Below are 21,348 nucleotides of genomic sequence, written 5' to 3'. Positions count from 1 at the left end.
TTTTTCTACAGCACAAGAGATTTATCACTTTTACCTTATTTACTTAATCATTGTTTTACATTAGTGTGAGTTCATCAATACTTTATACTTTGAGTTTTAATTCAATATTACTTTTTCGGATGCTTGAATTTTTCTAGTTTTGGCCATTGACAGCTCTTGCCCCAAGGATTTTTGACCAGATAATAATAGGTTTTCTGGCAGTTAAGCATATTTTATGTAAAACTCGAAATCTGTTGGAAGCCAAACTTTTTCTGTCAGAGTAAAAAAGTGACAGAATCAAGTGTGCAGAGAGAAAGGAAAGAATTAAGCAAATGTAGCCTAAAAAGTCAGAAAAGACCCCAGAGCAGGTAATTTTTGCCCTGACTTCTTTTTGTTAGACCTACATCCTGAGATCCTGGTTTCCCAGACTGAGATTTTGTGTGTCTCCAGTTTCCACAAAGTTATCTTTTTATTATTATTATTATTATTATTATTATTATTTATATCTATTTCTTTAATCTAAAGAGTTAAAACAGCTATGGGAAGTTACTGTATTATTCAAGTGTGGGCACAGGTGAAGAAATTTTGAGAAATGGCTATTAGTGTGATCCCATCGATAACTAAAGACCCAGGGTTCAGTTGCCTCTCCCTCAGTTCCTATCCCATCCACAGAGGGCCAGAGGCCCTGATGGCCTCTGCCCCAGAGGCCTCTGATGATGACTGCTACCAACACGTTGAGCTCTGCCCACCCTCATAATCAGTGAGGTCCAGAATCAATGAGGGTGGTACTTCAGCAATCCTTTGCTTCGAAATTGAATTTACAGCTCCTGGGGTCTAAATAAGTCCTTGCCAGAAACTTCCAAACTGACACTGAAGACCAGCACAGCCAAAGGACTCACAGCCTGGGCCCCTCTCGCCTGGATCCCGCAGGAACACTGATGCTGATGGAATCTGTCTGATGTGATTTGAGACTGCATCTCTTCAGTCTCCATCTCCTGGCCTGCCAACCTCTTCTCTCCTCTGACCAGTTTTACTGGAAATATTTCTACTATCTCCACTTTATCTCCTCCCATTCCATCCAATTTCTTTTCTGTAAAATATTTTGTCTCATTCTCTTCAAGCCTTAGTGGAAAATCCCAAAATAGCACATTGGTATTTGGTGTTTGCCAAATTTTATACTCTATAATGACAGGATAAGATTTGAAAAGACATTTCATTCTATTTCAAGAATGAATTTTCAAGGTAGATATTACTCCTGTCTTACGAGCTAGGGAACTATCATTCAGAGAGATTTGTTGAATTATCTGACACAATATGTGGTGAAGCTTGCATTCAACCAAGGTCTCCAGATTCCAAAGACAGTGCTCATTTACAATACCATACTGCATGCATTAACACATTACTGTATTAAGATGGGGTTTCCCAGGTGGCTCAGTGGTAAAGAATCCTCCTGCCAATGCAGGGGGTGCAGGAGACGCAGGTTCAATTCCTGGAGTGGAAAGATCCCCTGGAGAAGGAAATGACAACCCACTCCTGTATTCTTGCCTGGAAAATTCCATGGACGGAGGAGCTGGTGGGCTACAGTCCATGGTGTCACAAAGAGTCTGAGCACAACTAAGCAACTGAGCATGAGCTAGATGAAATCGTATTCGTTGACTGAAAGGAAATTATAGTGACTTTATATGACATCCTTCTTTGCATAGCTAAGAAAACCATCAGATCTGCAGGTATCCATCCAGACCATCGTTTTACAGAAACATTAAGAGTAAATTCTTCCTGTCACAAATAAATATACTGTAGTAGGTATAAAAAAGTTAAAAGAGCAATCTGACTTATTATTGTTAATAATCTGGCTATACCCTACTAGGCTCCTCTGTCCATGGAATTCTCCAGGCAAGAATACTGGAATGGCATGCTATTTCCTTCTCCAAGGGATCTTCCCAACCCACAGACTGAACCTGGGTCTCCTGCATTGTAGGTGGTCTCTTTACCGACTGAGCTACCAGGGAAGACCTGTTATTGTTAATAATGTAATAATAACTGAAACTGCGGTTCCAAGTTTATCTTCTTTAGTTAAACTATAATTCGAAACACTGATAGACATTTTAGGAATTGGATTAAATTTTGTTTTTAATTGGAAGTTAAAAGCCAGCTCTATCTAAAAGGTATATTAAGGGCTTTGGTACAAACTTGTCTGGACTAGATTTACTGAAGGCCATTATTTAATAGTTATTCATATTTCAAATAAAGTTGCTGAATTAGCTTTCCATTGCTGTTCTAACAAATTACCATAAATTGTGTGGCTTAAAACAGCACCAAATGTATTATCTTACAGTTTTGGAGATCAGGAATCTGACCTGGGTCTCAATAGTATAAAATCAGATGCTGTGTTCCTTTCCAGGGTCTCTACGGGAGGATTCATTTCCAGACTCATTCAGATTGTTAGCAGAATTCAGGTCCTCATGGTTGTAAGACTGACATTCTCATTTCCTTTCTCACTGTCCGCTGAGTGCCCTTTCCAGCTTCTGGTGGGTTGGTTGCTAAGTCATGTCTGACTCTTGTGACCCCATGGACTGTAGCTTGCCGGGCTCATCTTTCCATGGGACTTTCCAGGCAAGAATACTGGAGTTGTTTGCCATTTCCTTCTCCAGGGGATCTTCCCGACCCAGGGACTGAACCCCAGTCTCCTACACCGCAGGCAGATTCTTTACCAACTAAGCCTCCAGGGGAGCCCAAAGCATAATGGAGAGGCCACTCATTCCTTTGCTCTCAGTCACCTTTCTCAATCTTTAAAACCAACAATGATGGATGCAGACCTTCCCAAGCTTCAAATCTCTCCTCCTTCTGTCTTGTGTCTCTGACTCAGCCTGGAAAAGTTCTCCACTTTTATATACTCATGTGATGAGACTGAAATCCACACAGGTGATCCAGGATAATCTCTCCAATTCAAAGTCGATTCCTTTCATCACAACAGCAAAGATTCTTTGGCCATGTGAGATAACATATTCACAGGTTCCAGACATTGAAGCATAAGCATGTTTGGGGGCCATTACTCCACCCACCACGGCTCACTATCACTGTAACTTCCTACCACATAGACTTTTACACTCCTGACATTTATTCACTGCATTAGAATAAACAAAAATGTTTTAAATATTTTTCTTCATCCTGAAGTTTTTCTTATAATCCCCCCAAAAATGTATACTCTGTGCATGAAATTTAGGAAGTGAATTTATATAAGAATCTAATTTATAGTAAATTTTCTAAACCATTTTTCATGAACAACACACTTGATAAGTTCTGTTTGCCTTCTTTTCCTTTTCATTATACAACCCTCCACTGACTTAATTTGATTTCAGAGGGACTTAGGACTGTTTTCTCTCTTCTTGAATGTTGAAATAACACTGTCACAGCAGTATACTTCCTGAGGAATGAGAATCACTTGTACTCTTTTATATAGGAGGGAATTTAAATTGTTAGTTTTACCACAGGTTATTTCATCTTCGAACAATGACTAGTTAGCTTTCAGTAATGATATCTCACTCCTAACTCGACCTTAATAAAATATTTAAAATACTGCTTAATTAACAGTAAACTAATTTTTCCAGTAACCAATTACCCAGAAAATGCACTATATAAATTTCTACTTCTCCCTTTCTTTGTCAATACTTAGAATTTAACTCCTATATTAGAAAGGTCAGAAGAAATAAAAGGTACAACTGAAAATCAGGTGGTATCATTACAATTCTTTTTTAGTAGCTCTGATAAAAGATGGATATTACGTTTCAATTGTAATATGTGGATTATGTGAAACATTTATTTCTTTTCTTGCTTTGTCTTCAGCTATCTCCTCCACAATCTTATGCACAAACAGCTTAAATTATCATGTTGATGCAGATGATTCTCAAGTCTGCATTGCCAGACAGTTGAATGGCCCATTCTCCCAAATGTAACAACTGTATTTCAACACTCCTTTTTAAAAAAAAATTTTATTGGAGTAGAGTTGATTTATAATGTGTTAATTTCTGCTGCACAGCAAAATGAATCAGTTATAAATACCAAACATTCCTTACTAACTCAAACATCAAAAAGGTTAGCCATCCATTTTATTAGCATTACAATTATTGTACTTAGAGAGCTGAAGAGGGAGAGAACAAAGAAGACTAGACAAGAACTCTTTGGCAAAAGTCTCAGAAATTCACAGAGATGAGGGATTTGGTCACATAGTATGGGAAAGTGAACGAATTCCCTGTAGCAGTGCTGACGTCTACACACAACTCAAGGAGAAAGTGAACTGAGATGAGGTCACTGGCAAATTAGCAAATGGCTCTTCTAAAGACAGTGACAATTCATCTTCCTGAAATAATATATGAGGACTATGTGGGGAAAGATGGAAAGAATGGGGTGAAGAACAGAGAAAGCAGCCAGAGTGACTGATGGATGTCTTCAAGGCATAAATCTGATCATATCTCCACTTGCCATCTCTTGAGATAGGGCTAGTTCACAACAGTCTACTGCCATTAGCCTTCCATGTCCTGAGCAAATACTCACATTCTTAGCTTTATAGAAACATGGAACAATGCCTTTATTCTTGATCATGTTTGATGAGTTCCTTGTATACTGCAAGCTCTACGGACCTGCAGCAGTGGAGATAGTGCCAGAGGTCCAGGCGCTATCCAATGGCAAGGAGACCGTCCCCCTAGGATGCAGCATGCACAACTCCTCTGCCTCCTAGCTCCCTAGTGAAGCAGACACACACAGCCAGCTTCATGGTTTCTGTACCTCCTGGTGTTGGCATCAGATCCAGGCAGGAGAAAAGAGATAAGAATAGGTAGTAAATTAACTACCACATGCAAAGATCTCAAAGTTCAGGGAACCTAGGGACTCAACTATTCTAGCAATGTATGGCACAATGCCTTCTTAATCATCCTGGAATTTCTCATTCCACTCTATCTGCTTGTATTTATCCATTGCTATGTAATAAATTTACCCCCAAATTTTATGTCTTAAAATAGCAAGTATTTATTATCCCAGTTTCTGTGGGTCAGGAACTTAGAAGCTTAGTTATGTGATTCTGGCAGAGTCTCTCATGAGGTTGAAATCAAGATATCAGCCAGAACTACAGTTGTCTGAATGCTTGACTGGACCTGCTGGGTCCATTTCCAAGCTCACTCATCACTCATACAGCTATTGGCCAGGAGCCTCAGTTCTTTGCCATGGGATACTCTCCATAGGGCATGGAGTAAGTGAGGTGAGAGAGAGAGCAATCACCAAAAAAAAAAGCAAAATATATCATTTTGCTCTCACAATTTATGGGAAGGCCAGAGCATCACTCTTGGGAATTCCACAGGCAAAAGTGAAAAAGAAAGTGCTATTCGCTTAGTCATGACCAACTCTTTGAGATTTCATGAACTGTAGCCCACCAGGCTCCTCTGTCTATAGGATTCTCCAGGCAAGAATACTGGATTGGGTAGTCACTCCCTTCTCCAGGGGATCTTCCTGATCCAGGAATCAAACCTGGGTCTCTTGCATTGCAGGCAGGCTCTTTACCATCTGAGCCACCAGGAAAGCCCCTAGGCAAAAACAGCACTGAAATCAGTAGGACTGCCCCACTGGCAAAATCTCAAATGACATCACTCTGTACAGACACTGCAGTTCAAACCACTGACACCAAACCCGAAAAACCAGAATCTCCACCACTGATTCCCTAAAAGTCAGATGCCATATTTCCCTCCAGGAAAGAATGGATTCTGTATGGCACATGATCCTCAGGTGCTACTCTTCTATGCCAAACTCTGAAGCTCCTCACTGGTAAAGTCTATGCCCCAAGTGCAAAAAGAAACTGGGAAAATTAATTTCTGGTTTCTCTCTGGGGGAATATTACTTCCCAATATGGAAAATTTCCCACCCTAAAATGGGGAACTCTAATGATGCTGAACAAAAACAAAGCCTAAAAAGCTCCACTCAACTTAGCTTCCCCAAATCAACAAACACCCTCTGCTATACTCACACTTGCAAACAGCAACAGCAAACCTAATTTACCACTGTCTTTCCTAGAGTTGAAAATGGATGTATCTCCTTTATAAGGAATCAATTTTATAATTCTACCATGTAAACATATATCATCTCTATGTATACCCATAGTCTGTGGATATTATCTTTAGATCGATATCATGATAATGTCTCCATTATGATATGCTGTAATCTGTGGACTAAGTTGTAAAGCTACACACTAGCAGAACAACCTATATAAAACAGTAGAATATTTGTTGAAGTAATGAATTAAATAGTTCAGAGAGCAAGGACAAAAATAGAAATAGATAACATAGTTCTCAAGTGGTCACAAAGCTATAGTTAACAAGGTAAGACTTACTTCCTCCACAGCATCTTCCATCATCTTTTGTGCTAAGCCAGCATCTGGGGACATAACCCAAACTAGGTGCCTGAATATATGGGATTACTGGAGTCTAACACTCATCTTCACCACTTGTGATAGGAAGCAAAGTGACCTCAACCCAAGTGGTCATTTTTTTTACTTTTGTTTTATATTTGAGTATAGTTGATTAGCAATGATGTGTTAGTTACAGGTGTACAACAGTTATTCAGTTATACCCATATAAGTAACCATTCTTCGCTGTTGTTGTTTTTATTTTTATTTATTTATTTTTTTATTAGTTGGAGGCTAATGACTTCACAACATTTCAGGTTTTGTCATACATTGATATGAATCAGCCATAGAGTTACACGTATTCCCCATCCCGATCCCCCCTCCCACCTCCCTCCCCACCCGATTCCCCTGGGTCTTCCCAGTGGACCAGGCCCGAGCACTTGTCTCATGCATCCCACCTGGGCTGGTGATCTGTTTCACCATAGATAATATACATGCTGTTCTTTCGAAACATCCCACCCTCACCTTCTCCCACAGAGTTCAAAAGTCTGTTCTGTTTTTGTTTTTAATTTGGCCATGCCACAGAGCATGTAGGATCTTAGTTCCCAGACCAAAGATCAAACTCATGGCCTCTAAATCAGAAGTGCAGAGTCTTAACCACTGGATCACCAGAGAACTCCCCAAGTATCTATTCCTTTACAAATTCTTTTCCCATTTAGCTTATTACAGAATATTGAACTGAGTTCCCTGTGCTATCTGGTAGGTCCTTGTTGGCTATCCATTTTAAATATAGTATTGTGTACATGTCACTCCTGTCTACATTTTGATTTTAGCCTTGAAAGACTCTAAACAGAGAACCAGCTGAGCCATGTCGTGCCTGGACTTTTGACCCAAAGAAACCCTGAGGTAATAAACCGGGGCTGTTATAAGGCACTAGATGCATGGTAATTTGCTATGGCAGCAACAGAAAGCTAACACAATAAGGCATTTGGTAAAAGTCTCCAGAGTATTTCTGCAGAGGCAGTGTCATCAGAGAAGGCAAGTGGAAGTACAGAATAAATCATCTAGTCTACCAAGAATCAATTACTTCTCCTATACGATTCTCTGTGTCCAATGTAATCAGCTAAGTGGCTGGCTGGTGTCCTAGGCGTATGACAGCATACAGCAATTTAGAGTTGGTTGATGCTGGTAGCAAATTGGACACTCAACCTTGACAGTTGTCATGTCAGCTACCGTATGAGAAAGCCTATTTCATCGCAGCTATGCATGATCTATGACTCGGTATAGTCACAATCTACCTTGTATGTGAACCCATTAAAGAGGTACTGGGGTAACTAGAAAACAATAGAATAACAATTCCTCTTATCTAGTCCATCACTGAGATCCTCTTCTGCAATGGGATACCTCTCATAAACATAGACATGGGGCAAGAAAAGTGAAAGTGAAAGTGTGGCATAAATCTTCTCATACTCCAAAAGATAAATCTACTGACCACTTCCTCAAGTGTCCTAATCACCAGCCCGTCAGTGTTATTCTGCCTGCGCTTAGTCACTGACTTGTGTCTGATGCTTTGTGACCCAATGGACTGTAGCCCGCCAGGCTCCTCTTTTCACGGGATTTCCCAGGCAAGAATACCGGATTGGGTTGCCATTGCTTCCTCCAGGGGATCTCTCCAACTCACATCTCCTGCCTGCATCTCCTGCAGGCAGATTCTTTACCACTTGAGCCATCTGGGAAGCCCATTATTCTATATAATTCTCTGAAAATACTCTGGTTGTAGAGTCACTTTGTCAAGCCATCTCTCCTCCAGGGAAACTGGATAAAAGGTCTTGGTCCAAGTTTTGTACACCAAGAGGTTTTCTCTTCCCCACTCCCCTTAGGGTCACCTCTAAGTCTGTAACTGGGCCAGAATCCAGTTCCAGCTGGTGCAGAACCATCAGTAAAGAGGCTCATTCTTTGTCTTCTTATTCAACTCATCTAAGGAAAGGCCCTTGGCTATCAGAGACAAGATTTGAGGGGAAATGTGGCCGTGTAAGCCAGAGTATTCATACTGGAAGTGTGAACCCCTTGTTTATTCATTATAATCTGGTCTTTAGGAATTGAAACACACCATTTCAAGCTGTTGTTAAAGAGCTGCTGAACCACCCAAGCGTAAAGGCTTAGGTCCAGATATCCCCCAGTCCTTGATGGGCAATGCAGGTCCTAGGAACACTTAGGGCACCATGGCCAGGAATTTAATCTCTATTAGGAGCAAGGAGAAAACTAAGTTTCTTCCCCAAAAGAACAGTTATCTGTCCAAGAGAGCATCACGTTTCCCCTAGAAAGGACTGCCACAGACTTCTCCACGCAGATCTGTCATGGATATTTGGATCCTCTGGACCTTAAAAGACACAACAGACCTGCTGGCCCAGCTAAAGGGCCCTGTCCTGTTCTGGAACCCACTCTGAGCTGGCAGGCAGTCTTTCGGGCTACTTGGTTAAAAGTGGGATAGGTACATCTGCCCCTTCTACAATCTACAGAAGACCACCAAGCACTGCACTGGCTTTTTAGCAGCAGGGGAAGCAAGTCTCACAAATAATGGGAAACAAACAGAACCAGATGTTTTGCTCCTATCTATCTATCTATCTCTGTCCAGCAAAGATTTCCATTTCACAAATCTGAGGGAAAAACTTTAAAGTTTTTAAAGTACAGTATCTAAAACCTTGATCTAGTGTTAATATCCGGAAGGGAGAGATAAGTAAAAATATATCTTTTTAATGCAATAAAGTGGAGCTTAATAATACTTATTCTGGGAGTTATTTTATCTTATTAATTATTTAAGTATTAATCTTTAATCTTCTGGACTACTGAAAAATACAAAGGTTAAAAGTTTTATATCTTTTCATTTGTTTTAATTTTAAAATATATCAATCCAACTATTTTAAAATATAAATATGTTTGGAACGTTTCATTTAAATGTATTTTAAAACACTTGGTATATGAGTCTACTTCAACTGAAAATTTTATACCGAAATACAGACCAAATATTTCCAATGAAAATCTGGTGTTGAAATGATGGGTTCTAAATATAAAACACTAGATTTTAAAGAAATAGTATAAAAGTGTAAACTATTGATTACAAGTTGAAATAATATTTTAGATATACTTTCACTTTCATGGGGTAAATATTATTTTTTAAAAAATTTTAAGGAAAAATACAGAGCTTATTAAGGCACCTACACAAAGATGACTCAAATTCATAAAGCATTTCATATTTTTCCAGTACCTAACACAGTATCTGGCTCCTTTTAAAATCTCAATAAGTACTTTTTTAAATGACTGATGGGATCCTCACTAATGTAGAGCAAAAATAGCATGAACATTGGAGCCTAAAAACATCTAAATCTCATCTCTAATACTTATAAGTTCTGAGACCCGGGAGAAATGAATTAGGATAAATAATGCCTCCCCCCCCACCACCAAATATGTCCACCTTCTTGGCACTGGGCTTGGGAATATATCACTTTATATAATAAAAGGAACTTTGTGGATGTGATTAAATTAAGGATCTTGAGCTGGAGAGATTATCTTGGATTCTGCAGGTGGGCCCACTGAATTAATAACTACAAGTGTCCAGGGCAGGAATGTGTCCATGGGACTCTCCAGGCAAGAATACTGGAGTGGGTTGCCATTCCCTTCTCCAGGGGATCTTCCTGATTCAAGGATGGTGCCTGAGTCTCCTGCATTGGCAGGCGGGTTCTTTACCACTAGTGCCACCAGGAAGTCAGAGTCAAACACGAAGTTATAATGATGGAAGCAGAGATTTGAGAAATGAGGCCTGCTGAAACTTTGATTGTAGGACTTCAGACCTCCAGAATGCCAAAATAACATTTGTGTTGTTTTAAACCATTAAAACGGTGGCAATTAGCACAGTTGAAAACTAATTCAGGCACTCTGAGGCTTAGTTTCCTTCTGGGGAGGATTAAACATAATTTTAGAGCACTGGGCACATAGTATGCATTCAGTAAGTGGCACCTGTGATGACACGCACTGTATCATTAGAGGTGCTACTTAACATTGATTAAAAGCCTGGACTCAGGAGTCAGATGGACAGGTGTTCCTTTCCAGGCTCCACCATGGATCCAGTCTAGGTTCCCTCTTTGTAAAACAGAGTTAAGTGTTGGCTTAGAGCATAACACTGCTGTAAGAATTAATTAAAACATATAATGAAATACGGAGCCCTGTGCCTGACACAAGGCTGTGTGTGTATGCTCAGTCGCTCAGTCTTGTCTGACTCTTTGTGACCCCACGGACTGTAGTCCACCAGGATCGTCTGTCCGTGGAATTGCCCAGGCAAGAATACTGGGGCAGGTTGCCATTTCCTTCTCCAGGGGATCTCCCCGACCCAGGGATTGAACCCTCATCCCTTGCATCTCCTGCTGTGCGGCGTAAATGTTACTATAATTACTATTGCTGCTTCTATTCCTGTTTGTTTTCGCAATTTCACCACTGAAGCACCGAAAACCATCCCTGTAATTTCAAAAGATGTCCTGTAATTTCCTGCTACCATGCAACTATATCTTGCCATGGTCACTCAGTCAACTTCAAAGGCCAAAGTTGGCCTGGGGCTCACAGGGTAGCTCTATCCTGAGCTCACCCAGATTTAACCTTAACCATTAATTCCTCCCATTCCATTCCAAGAAGAAAGAGGTCTCTTTATTAAAACAACCAAACCAGGCTTTAGTAAACATTAACAAATACTGAAACTAATAATGCTTTTAGCTGTAGTAGACCAAACTCTTAAGACACAATTACATTTTCCTTTCTTGTCCTAAGCATATCTTTACTAGCTTATTCTCAGCTGATCTTTATATACAAGCATTTCTTCCTGGCCTTTATATAATTTGAAATCTATATTCTATTCCCCTCATCTTGATAAATCATGAAGAATACCTTTGAAAGTTCCTATTTCAATATCCCTGTTATAACAGTTAAAAATCATAGTTATAAACTAGAGATAAAATACAATAAATTTAACAAAAACGTTCAACATGCATAGCCAGGGCTTTTAAAACACTAGCTTTGGGGAATTACTGGCAGTCCAGTAGCTAGGACTTTAGGCTTCTGTTGTAGGGGGCGCGGATTCAATTCCTAGTTGTGGAACTCAAAGCCCACAAGCCATGGGGCCAAAAAAAAAAAAAAAAAAGGAAACACTAGTTTTCAAGTGAAAACTTGAAAAAAATAACGGGAATTTCTGATTTTCATGATATCTTCTTCCAATAATATGTTCATCACCATCATTGTCACCATAAAAAACAAGAAAAAGGAAAAAAGATATTCCACATGGAAGCAATTCATTTTCTATATACTTTTTGGGTTTTTTTTTTCCTTTAATTTTTGGTTCAGAATCCTAACCACTGCTAGGGAATTCACAACACCTTCTATTTTAGATGGAAGATTCAGTTCAGTTCAGTCGCTCAGTCATGTCCGACTCTTTGTGACCCCACGAACTGCAACACGCCAGGCCTCCCTGTCTATCACCAACTCCCAGAGTTTACTCAAACTCATGTCCATTGAGACGGTGATGCCATCTAACCATCTCATCTTCTGTCATCCCCTCCTCCTGCCTTCAATCTTTCCCAACATCAGGGTCTTTTCAAATGAGTGTCTTCGATCTTTCCCAACACCAGAGTTTTTTCCAGTGACTCAGCTCTTCCCATCAGGTGGCCAAAACATTGGAGTTTCAGCTTCAACATCAGTCCTTCCAATGAACACTCAGGACTGATCTCCTTTAGGATGGACTGGTTGGATCTCCTTGCAGTCCAAGGGACTCTCAAGAATCTTCTCCAACACCACAGTTCAAAAGCATCAATTCTTCAGTGTTCAGCTTTCCTTATAGTCCAACTCTCACATCCAAACATGATTACTGGAAAAAACATAGCCTTGAGGAGACGGACCTTTGTTGGCAAAGTAATGCCTCTGCTTTTTAATATGCTGTCTAGGTTGGTCACAACTTTCCTTCCAAGGAGTAAGCGTCTTATAATTTCATGGCTGCAGTCACCATCTGCAGTGATTTTGGAGCCCAAAAAAATAAAGTCAACCACTGTTTCTCCATCTATTTGCCATGAAGTAATGGGACCGGATGCCATGATCTTGTTTTCTGCATGTTGAGCTTTAAGCCAACTTTTTCACTCTCCTCTTTCACTTTCATCAAGAGGCTCTTTAGCTCTTCTTCTTCACTTTCTGCCATAAGGGTGGTGTCATCTGCATCTCTGAGGTTACTGATATTTCTCCCGGCAATCTTGATTCCAGCTTGTGCTTCCTCCAGCCTAGTGTTTCTCATGATGAGCTCTGCATATAAGCTAAGTAAGCAGGGTGACAATATACAGCCTTGACGTACTCCTTTTCCTATTTGGAACCAGTCTGTTGTTCCATGTCCAGTTCTAACTGTTGCTTCCTGACCTGCATACAGGTTTCTCAAGAGGCAGGTCAGGTGATCTGGTATTCCCATGTCTTTCAGAATTTTCCACAGCTTTTTGTGATCCACACAGTCAAAGGCTTTGGAATAGTCAATAAAGCAGAAATAGATGTTTTTCTGGAACTCTCTTGCTTTTTCGATGATCCACCTGATGTTGGCAATTTGATCTTTGGTTCCTCTGTCTTCCCTAAAACCCGCTTGAACATCTGGAAGTTCACGGTTCACATATTGCTAAAGCCTGGCTTGGGGAATTTTGAGCATTACTTTACTAGCATGTGAGATGAGTGCAATTGTGTGGTAGTTTGGGCATTCTTTGGCATTGCCTTTCTTAGGGATTGCAATGAAAACTGAGCTTTTCCAGTCCTGTGGCCACTGCTGAGTTTTCCAAATTTTCTGACATAGTGACTGCAGCACTTTCTCAGCATCATCTTTCAAGATTTGAAATAGCTCAACTGGAATTCCATCACCTCCACTAGCTTTGTTCGTAGTGATGCTTCCTAAGGCCCACTTGACTTCACATTACAGGATGTCTGGCTCTAGGTGAGTGATCACACCATCGTGATTATCTGGGTTGTGTAGATCTTTTTTGTTTAGTTCTTCTGTGTATTCTTGCCACCTATTCTTAATATCTTCCACTTCTGTTAGGCATGCATAGTCACAGTATTTATATTTGTACTCATTCACATCACATGAGCTTGTCCACATATGAAATGTATTCTTTTAATGAACTAAATTTGAATTAGAATGTATATATACTTTGTCAAACAAATGGAGGACATTTCTGAGAGTAAAAGGGGGGCATTTTTAGTAATTATGTAAATGTATGTAAACTAGGATTGTCCTTTAAAGAGTGGCTTGATTCTCTGGGTTTCAGGCTAACTTAGATCAAGAATCAGACACTTTTAGATACTCATTATCATTCTTCCCATCCCAATGATTATCTCTTCTCAGGCTCTGTTTCTGACATAATTTCAAGCATGTTTATTATTCAACATACTTTGCTTTACCATCTACTGTGTGCTAGGTAGATTAGGGATTAACAGAAATTCTTGCTGTTGTTCAGTCACTAAGCCATGTCCGACTCTGCGACCCCTTGAACGGTAGCCTATCAGGCTCCTCTGTTTCCCACCATCGCTCAGCAGTAAAGAATCCACCTGCCAATGCAGGAGATGTGGGAGTTTAGGGTTCGATCCTTGGGTAGGGAAGATCCCCTGGAGAAATGGCAACCCCCTCCAGGATTCTCACCTGGAGAATCCCTTGGACAGGGGAGCCTGGTGGACTACACTCCAGGGGTCACAAGAGTGGGACATGACTTACTGACTAAACAACAGCAAAAAAAGAATTCTTAAGGGGTCTCAAAATCACATAGAAGAGACATTTAAACATGAGTATTCCTGATACTCTCAAATCAGTGTTTGCCTGGTTGTAGAATATAAGAGGGCATTTAGAAATGTGTGTGCAGGCATGACAGAGTGCCTTTAAAAATCTAATGAAATAAGAGAAACATCTATAGAGGGTATAACCTGGAAAACAAGAATTAACCCTCTAGTTATTCCAGGCAGAGAAAACAAAAAAGGCCAGAGACTTGAAAACTTGGTGCTGAGGAAAACTGTGAAAAACGTTTTTACACAGTCTACGGATGGAATAGTGAGGTGGAAAATAGACAGGAAGGCTTTGGTGGAATCATGAAGGATTTTGACAACCCAAGGAGCTTCAATTTTAACTGATCTAGAGAGGCAGCCAAAGCATTTAAGCAGAAAAGGGCATGGAAGGGGCTTCCCAGGTGGCGCTAGTGGTAAAGAACTCACCTGCCAATGCAGAGATGCGGGTTCAATTCCTGGGTCAGGAAGATTCCCGGGAAGAGGTCATGGCAACCCACTCCAGTGTTCTTGCCTGGAGGATCCCATGGACAGAGGAGCCTGGTGGGCTACAGTCCATAGGGCCACAAAGAGTCAGACACAACTGAAGCAATTTGGCACGCATGTACACATCAGAGCTTTCCTGTGGAGCAATACTGGAATCTATTAGAGGAGAGTAAACAGACCCTCAGGCAAGCAGTCACCATGTTGTCCAGGAAAGTCAGTGGCCCTCAAACCTGGATGAGCCGCTGAATAACCTGAGAACTTTTTAAAAAACAGTGATACTGAGCCTCATATCCAGATGCCCTGGGGTGGACCTGGAAATCAGATATATATAACCTGTCTTCTAGGTTCAAAGAGAGTCTAAGGTTGACAGTCACTGAGATACAAAGGTTCTTAAGCCAGAATTAGGAGAAGGGGTAGGTGTGAGTGGTTGGAATGTGGATGCTGGAATGAATGGTGAGATGCAGAGATGTATGTAGAATTTAGACATATCCTAGTTTTCTGGCTTGGGCTACTTTTCTGATTTTGATGACATTAAACTGTACCAGATAATGTTTCAGAAGACTTCACCCAAAGAACAGAATGTTTCTCAAAAAAAAAAAAAAAAAAATTAAAAAATACCACTTTAACAAGACACCCATTGTATCTGGACTTTATTTGGCAGTAGAAAAGGAATTTGGAAGTTGCTGACGTTTTCAGTTTTTGAGTCTAAGAATTCACTACCTTCAGAGTCTATTATTGTTGGGAGATGGAGGGATAGTGCGTCCCTTTGATGATACACACATAAGGCGACTCCCACACACCCCTCTGGAGAAGATGCTGCTGACTGATATGGTAGGCAGTTATTTCGCAGTGCTTATAAACACTTTATGGGGCTTCCCCAGTGGCTCAGAGGGTAAAGAACAGCCTGCAATGCAGAAGACATAGGTGACACTGGTTTGATTCTTGGGTTGGGAAGATACCCTGGAGGAGGAAATGGCAACTCATTCCAGTATTCTTGCCTGAAAAATTCCATGGAGAAAGGAGCCTGGAAGGCTACAGTCCATGGGGTCGCAGAGAGTCAGACACAACTGAGCACATTGCACACACACATATAAACACTTTATAATATATATTATGTGTGTGTGTGTATATATGCATGTATGTATGCATGCATGAGCACATACTAAGTCACTTCAGTTGTGACCTATTCTTTGTGACCCCATGCACTGTAGCCCACCAGGTTCCTCTGTCCATGGGATTCTCTAGGCAAGACTACTGGAGTGGATTGCCATTTCTTGTCCAATATGTATGTATACTTATGTATACACACTCACATATGTTTTAGTTTTTATTTAGCAATTAGTTGTAAGACAACAGTTCAGGATAACTAAGTGGTATGTCTCCTGTTTTCCAGATTTGACAACTAAAGACCAACTAAGACCAGCTGAGCACAGTCAACTATTGAAAGTGTAGCCTAAAAAAAAAAAAAAAAAAAAAAAAGAAAGTGTAGCCTATCTGCTACACTTATTTCCAAATGTCTAACAATTTCTCTGACAAGCAGAGCAGCATTCTGCTTTCCTCTACACACTAGTCTCTGATGTGAAGAAAGGGGCAGGAGAGAGAGAGAGAAGAGCTGAAGAAAGAGGGCGGAATCCTTGGAAACAGGGAGTGCAGGCTGAACACACTTAACTTTATGGTCCTAACAAGCCTTTGAAGTCGATGCTATTTTTAGCCTCAGTTTTCACCAGAAAACAGAAGCACAGAGACTGTAAGGAACTGACTCAAGGTCACACAGCGCGTAAATAGCAGAGACCTCCAGAGTGAACACTGCAAGCCAAGGGGTAGCCTTGTCCACATCTGCTGGCCCAACAAGGATTTGCTTTCGCCGGGCAGATGGACACTGTGGGGGTGGTCTGGGATTAAACCACTTGACCAGCGCTCAGCAGGCAGACTGCCTATAAGGCATATGTCCATACGTTTAGGAGAAGAAACCAGTGAAGAGAGAAAGGCTGGCTGAAGGCCTAGCAGGGGACAAAAATTGCTAGAGAAGGGTTTGGAGAAGGTGAGGCTTCCAAAGCTCAGATGAAAAGATTGCCTCTTACCTGGAAACAGAACAAGAGTAAGGAAGCAGGTAACGTTTCCGACACAAGCTAGAAATTAAGGCGGTTCACACCTGATGAAGCAGGAAGCAAAAACCTGTGCTGAAAGTGGAAAGCGGGGAGTGGCTTGGAGTGTTGACAGTCTGGAGTTTCCACTTAGAGGAAGTAAAACAGGTTTAGCAGCTTCTGAGTCTGGGACTGGCCCGGCTTGTGTCTACAGAGGTGAAGGCCCCGGGCTAAATGAAAAGCAGTGTTCCTTATCCAAAGGAGGTTAAGAATTTCAAGACGAGGAAAGTACAGCACTGGGTCTTCCCTGGGATCCAGTGGTTCAGACTTCACCTTCCAATGCAGGGGGTGCTGGTTTGATCCCTGGTCAGGGAGATAAGCCACATACCCCTCAGAACCAAAGCATAAAAAAGAAGCAACCTTATAACAAACTTAATACTTTTTAAAGAACGGTCCACATCAAACTTCCCTGGTGGGGCAGTGGCTAAGAACCCACCTACCAAGGCAGGGGACATAGGTTCGATCCCTGGTCTGGGAAGATTCCACATGGCACAGAGCATCAAGCCCTTGTGGCCCAACTCCTAAGCCCGCGCCCTAGAGCCCACGGGCCGCAACTACTGAAGCCTCAGTGCCTTGGAGACTATGCTCTTCAACAAGAGAAGCCACTGCAGTGAGAAGCCCAGGCACTGATACTAGATAGTAGCCCCCACTCCCCGCAACTAGAGAAAGCCCACTGGCAGCAACAAAGATCCAGGTCACCAACAACAGAAAAAAGAAAAACATTGTAGCCCACATCAAAAATATATGTACTTAAAAGAAAGACAAAGGACAGCGCTGAAACAAGCACGTGGTCCTTCTGAGGGTGGGGCCCCACGAGACTGCAGAGGTCACACACTCTAATCAAAGGTTACGGGAGAGATGAGTCTATAAATCTGTGCTGGCCTCCACCTGCAACTACACAGCCCAGACTTCTCATTCACTCCATTACATCCAACCAAAATCTCTCCATGAGGAAGTAGAGAGGCAGGGATGAGTGAGTGCCCTCTGATCACAGGCAGATTTCCATCTCCTGATTTTGTAGCTGAGTGAATCAGCTCCTCTTGTAATGGAGGGTGTTGCTCTTTATTTGTGAGCAAGTCTTGCTTATTATCCCAAAATCTTTGCTAGCTTGCTCCCAGTAAAAAAAAACATCAGGTAAATTATTAGCTTTAAAAGTGACAGTATTTAACACATGAAAAAAATGCTCTGCATCACTCATTATTAGAGAAATGCAAATCAAAACTACAATGAGATATCACCTCACACCAGTCAGAACAGTCATTATCAAAAAATCTACAAACTGTAAATTCTGGAGAGGATGTAGAGAAAAGGGAACCCTTTTGCACTGTTGGTGGGAATGTAATTGGCACAGCTACTAGGGTGACAGCTAGTATGGAGATTTCTCAAAAAAGTAGAAATAAAATTACTATATGACCCAGCAATCCCACTACTGGGCATCTATCCTGAGAAAACAATAATTCAAAAAAGAGACATGTACCCCCATGTTCACTACAGAACTCTTTACAATAGGTAGGACATGGAAGCAATACAGATGTTCACTGACAGATGAATGGATAAAGAAGTTGTGGTACGTATATACAATGGAATATTACTTGGCCGTGAAAAGGGACAAAATTGAGTCAGTTCTAGTCAAGTGGAGGAACCTAGAGCCTGTTATACAGAGTGAAGTAAAACAAGGAAAGAAAAACAAACGTCATATTTTAATGCATATATTTCGAATCTAGAAAAATGGTACTGATGAACCTATTTGCAGGCAAGAAAAGAGAGGCAGACACAGAGAAGAGACTTGTGGACACAGTGGGGGAAGGAGAGGGTGGGACAAATTGCACTGAAACATATACACTATTACATGTAAAATAGATACTAGTGGGAAGTTGCTGTCTAACAGAGGGAGCGCATCACAGTGCTCTGTAATGACCTAGAGGGGTGGGATGGGCTTGGGTGTGGGAGGGAGATTCAAGAGGGAGGGAACATACGTATACTTATGACTGATTCATTTTGTCATGTGGCAGAAACCAACATGACATTGTTAAGCAATTATCCTCGTTTTAAAAAATTGACAGTATTTCTTAAAACAGAGACCACATTTTTTAACAATGCAAAATTATTGCATTTCAAGAGATTAGAGAATTCCATCACAGGGCAACAGGAAAGAAACAAACAAGCATGTTTCTATGAAGGAACTTTGAAACTATTTAATCCCTACATCCATATAGAGGTTAAATGAGTTCTGAGTCATATTGTACAAACATTATGTAACAGGTTTCAAATTATACTTAATTTCAGAAAATTGACATTTTATCAGTGTATTTCCTACCCACATAAATCTTACTTTCTTATCCACTCCCCCAAAAATAGTGTTTTTTCAAACAGAGGTGTTTTTTGTTTTGTTTTGTTTTTTTCTGTCTTAACTGGAAAAAATTATTTTAGAGCTAATGAGATAATCAAAGTGAAGTGAAGTGTTAGATGCTCAGTCATGTTTGACTCTTTGCAACCCCATGAACTGCCAGCTTCCTCTGTCCCTGGAATTCTGCATGCAAGAATCCTGGATGGGTTGCCATTCCCTTCTCCAGGGAATCTTCCCAATCCAAGGATCGAACCTGGGTCTCCTTCATTAGAGGCAGATTGTTTACCACTTAGCCACCTGGGAAGCCCAAGATAATCAAATATTTGTTTAAATACTTGAGCAACCTAACTGTGTATATAACTCAATTATTTTTGTTGTCATGAACTCTCAAGATACTGAGAGTACCTGCTGGCTATGTTTTCAGAAACATTTGTATTATCAGACTAGCTGAAACTATTTTAACTATGTTTCTAGAGACTTTGTTGCAGCAGTGAAGAAACATTTTCAAAACGAATAAAGCTGCAGAGATAAAAAGAAGCAGGTGGTATCTTCCAGACCTCTTTCCTGTCTTAAGAAAATCTGCTAGTATAAATATGCCATTTTCAAAAATCTCTAGGAATGTAAACTACAACGGTTCAGTTGTACATGTACCTTAATTCTCGTTTCTTCCCCCACCACTATAGATAATTTTGTGGAGTTAGGCTTAAGTCAAATTCTGAATCTGCTAATTATTACATCTTCCCTGGTGGCTCAGATGGTAAAGAATCTGCCTGCAATGCAGGAGACCAGGGTTCGATATCTGATTCAGGAAGATCCCCTGGAGAAGAGAATGGCAACCCATACCAGTATTCTTGCCTGGAGAATCCCGTGGACAGAGGAGCCTGGCAGGCTATGGTCCATGGGGTCTGAAAGAGTCAGATATGACTGAAGTGACTGAGCACACACACATTCTCAGAGCACTCTCTCAAAATCTCTGAAACATCAACTGTGCAATGAAAGTCCTCATTTCTAAGATGATTACAGAGCACAGGCAGGAAATATAAAGCATATGAAAACAGGACTTATGCATATTGCCCCATGTTTTAACCCTAACTTCATTATAACAGAGGAAGTGAATTTGAACCGATGACCTCCCAAAGCCAAAGTCCTTCAGCAATAGTAAGTATACAATAAAAATAACAACATCCATAGGACTTAGATGAGGATCAAATGAGTTTATAATTGAGAATGTGTTGCTCAACTCAAGTAAATAGATAGATAAATAAATAGATAGATAAAGAAAGACAGAAGGAATAAGATTCTTCAGGAACACAGCATGTACTCTCAAGTTCCCAATGTACAAGAAGGAATGATACAAATTTTCAAAAAACTGTAGTACGTGGGAAGATTACAACTGCCAAAAAAGTAGTGTAGGGGGCTGGATTTCCCCAGTGATCCAGTGGCTAAGACTCCAAGCTCCCAAAGCAGGGGACCTGGGTTCAATCCCTAGTGGGAGAACTAGATCCTGTATGCAGAACAAAGATCAAAGATTGTATGTGCCGCAACTAAGACTCAGTGCAGCCAGATAAGTAAAAATAAATAACTATTAAAAAAAAAAAGTTGTATATAGGAATACCTCTCCTGGTTCCTGATTTCTTCTGAGTCATCCTGTTCTCACTAACTTGTATTTTTAAAAAAGAAATATTAGTGATCAGCATTGTTAGGTATCATAGGACCAGCTGCACAATTTGCTAGGCCTAGGACAAAATAAAAATGCAGGTCCCCGTGTAAAAATTATTAGGAATTCCCAAGCTGTGACAGTGGGCATTAAACCAAGTGCAGGGGCAATTTTAAGGGCAGAGCCCTGTGCAATTATTAGTCTCGAAAGCCCACAGAGCCAACCCGAGTACAATCGAGATACTGGCTCTGGCTCATTTCAGCAGCAATTATTGGATTTCCAAGAAGGTTGCATACATAACTCAGAGCTCCACAGGAAGAACCATCTTGTGAAACTAAAGTCCTGTATTTATATATTAAAGATACCGAAGCTGCTGCCACGACTGGTTTCTGTGGCTGTCACTGTAGCCCGGAGAGTTTAATTTTATTGCAACCACTATCAAGGCTAAGAGAAAATTCTCCATAGTCTCTGTGATCCTATCGGTTAGCAGCTCCTGATTCTGGGTCTGGGG

The sequence above is a fragment of the Cervus elaphus genome, chromosome 31 (genome assembly GCF_910594005.1).
Source record: "Cervus elaphus chromosome 31, mCerEla1.1, whole genome shotgun sequence".
In the NCBI taxonomy this organism is placed as follows: Eukaryota; Metazoa; Chordata; class Mammalia; order Artiodactyla; family Cervidae; genus Cervus; species Cervus elaphus.
Note: the sequence above shows the minus strand (reverse complement) of the source record.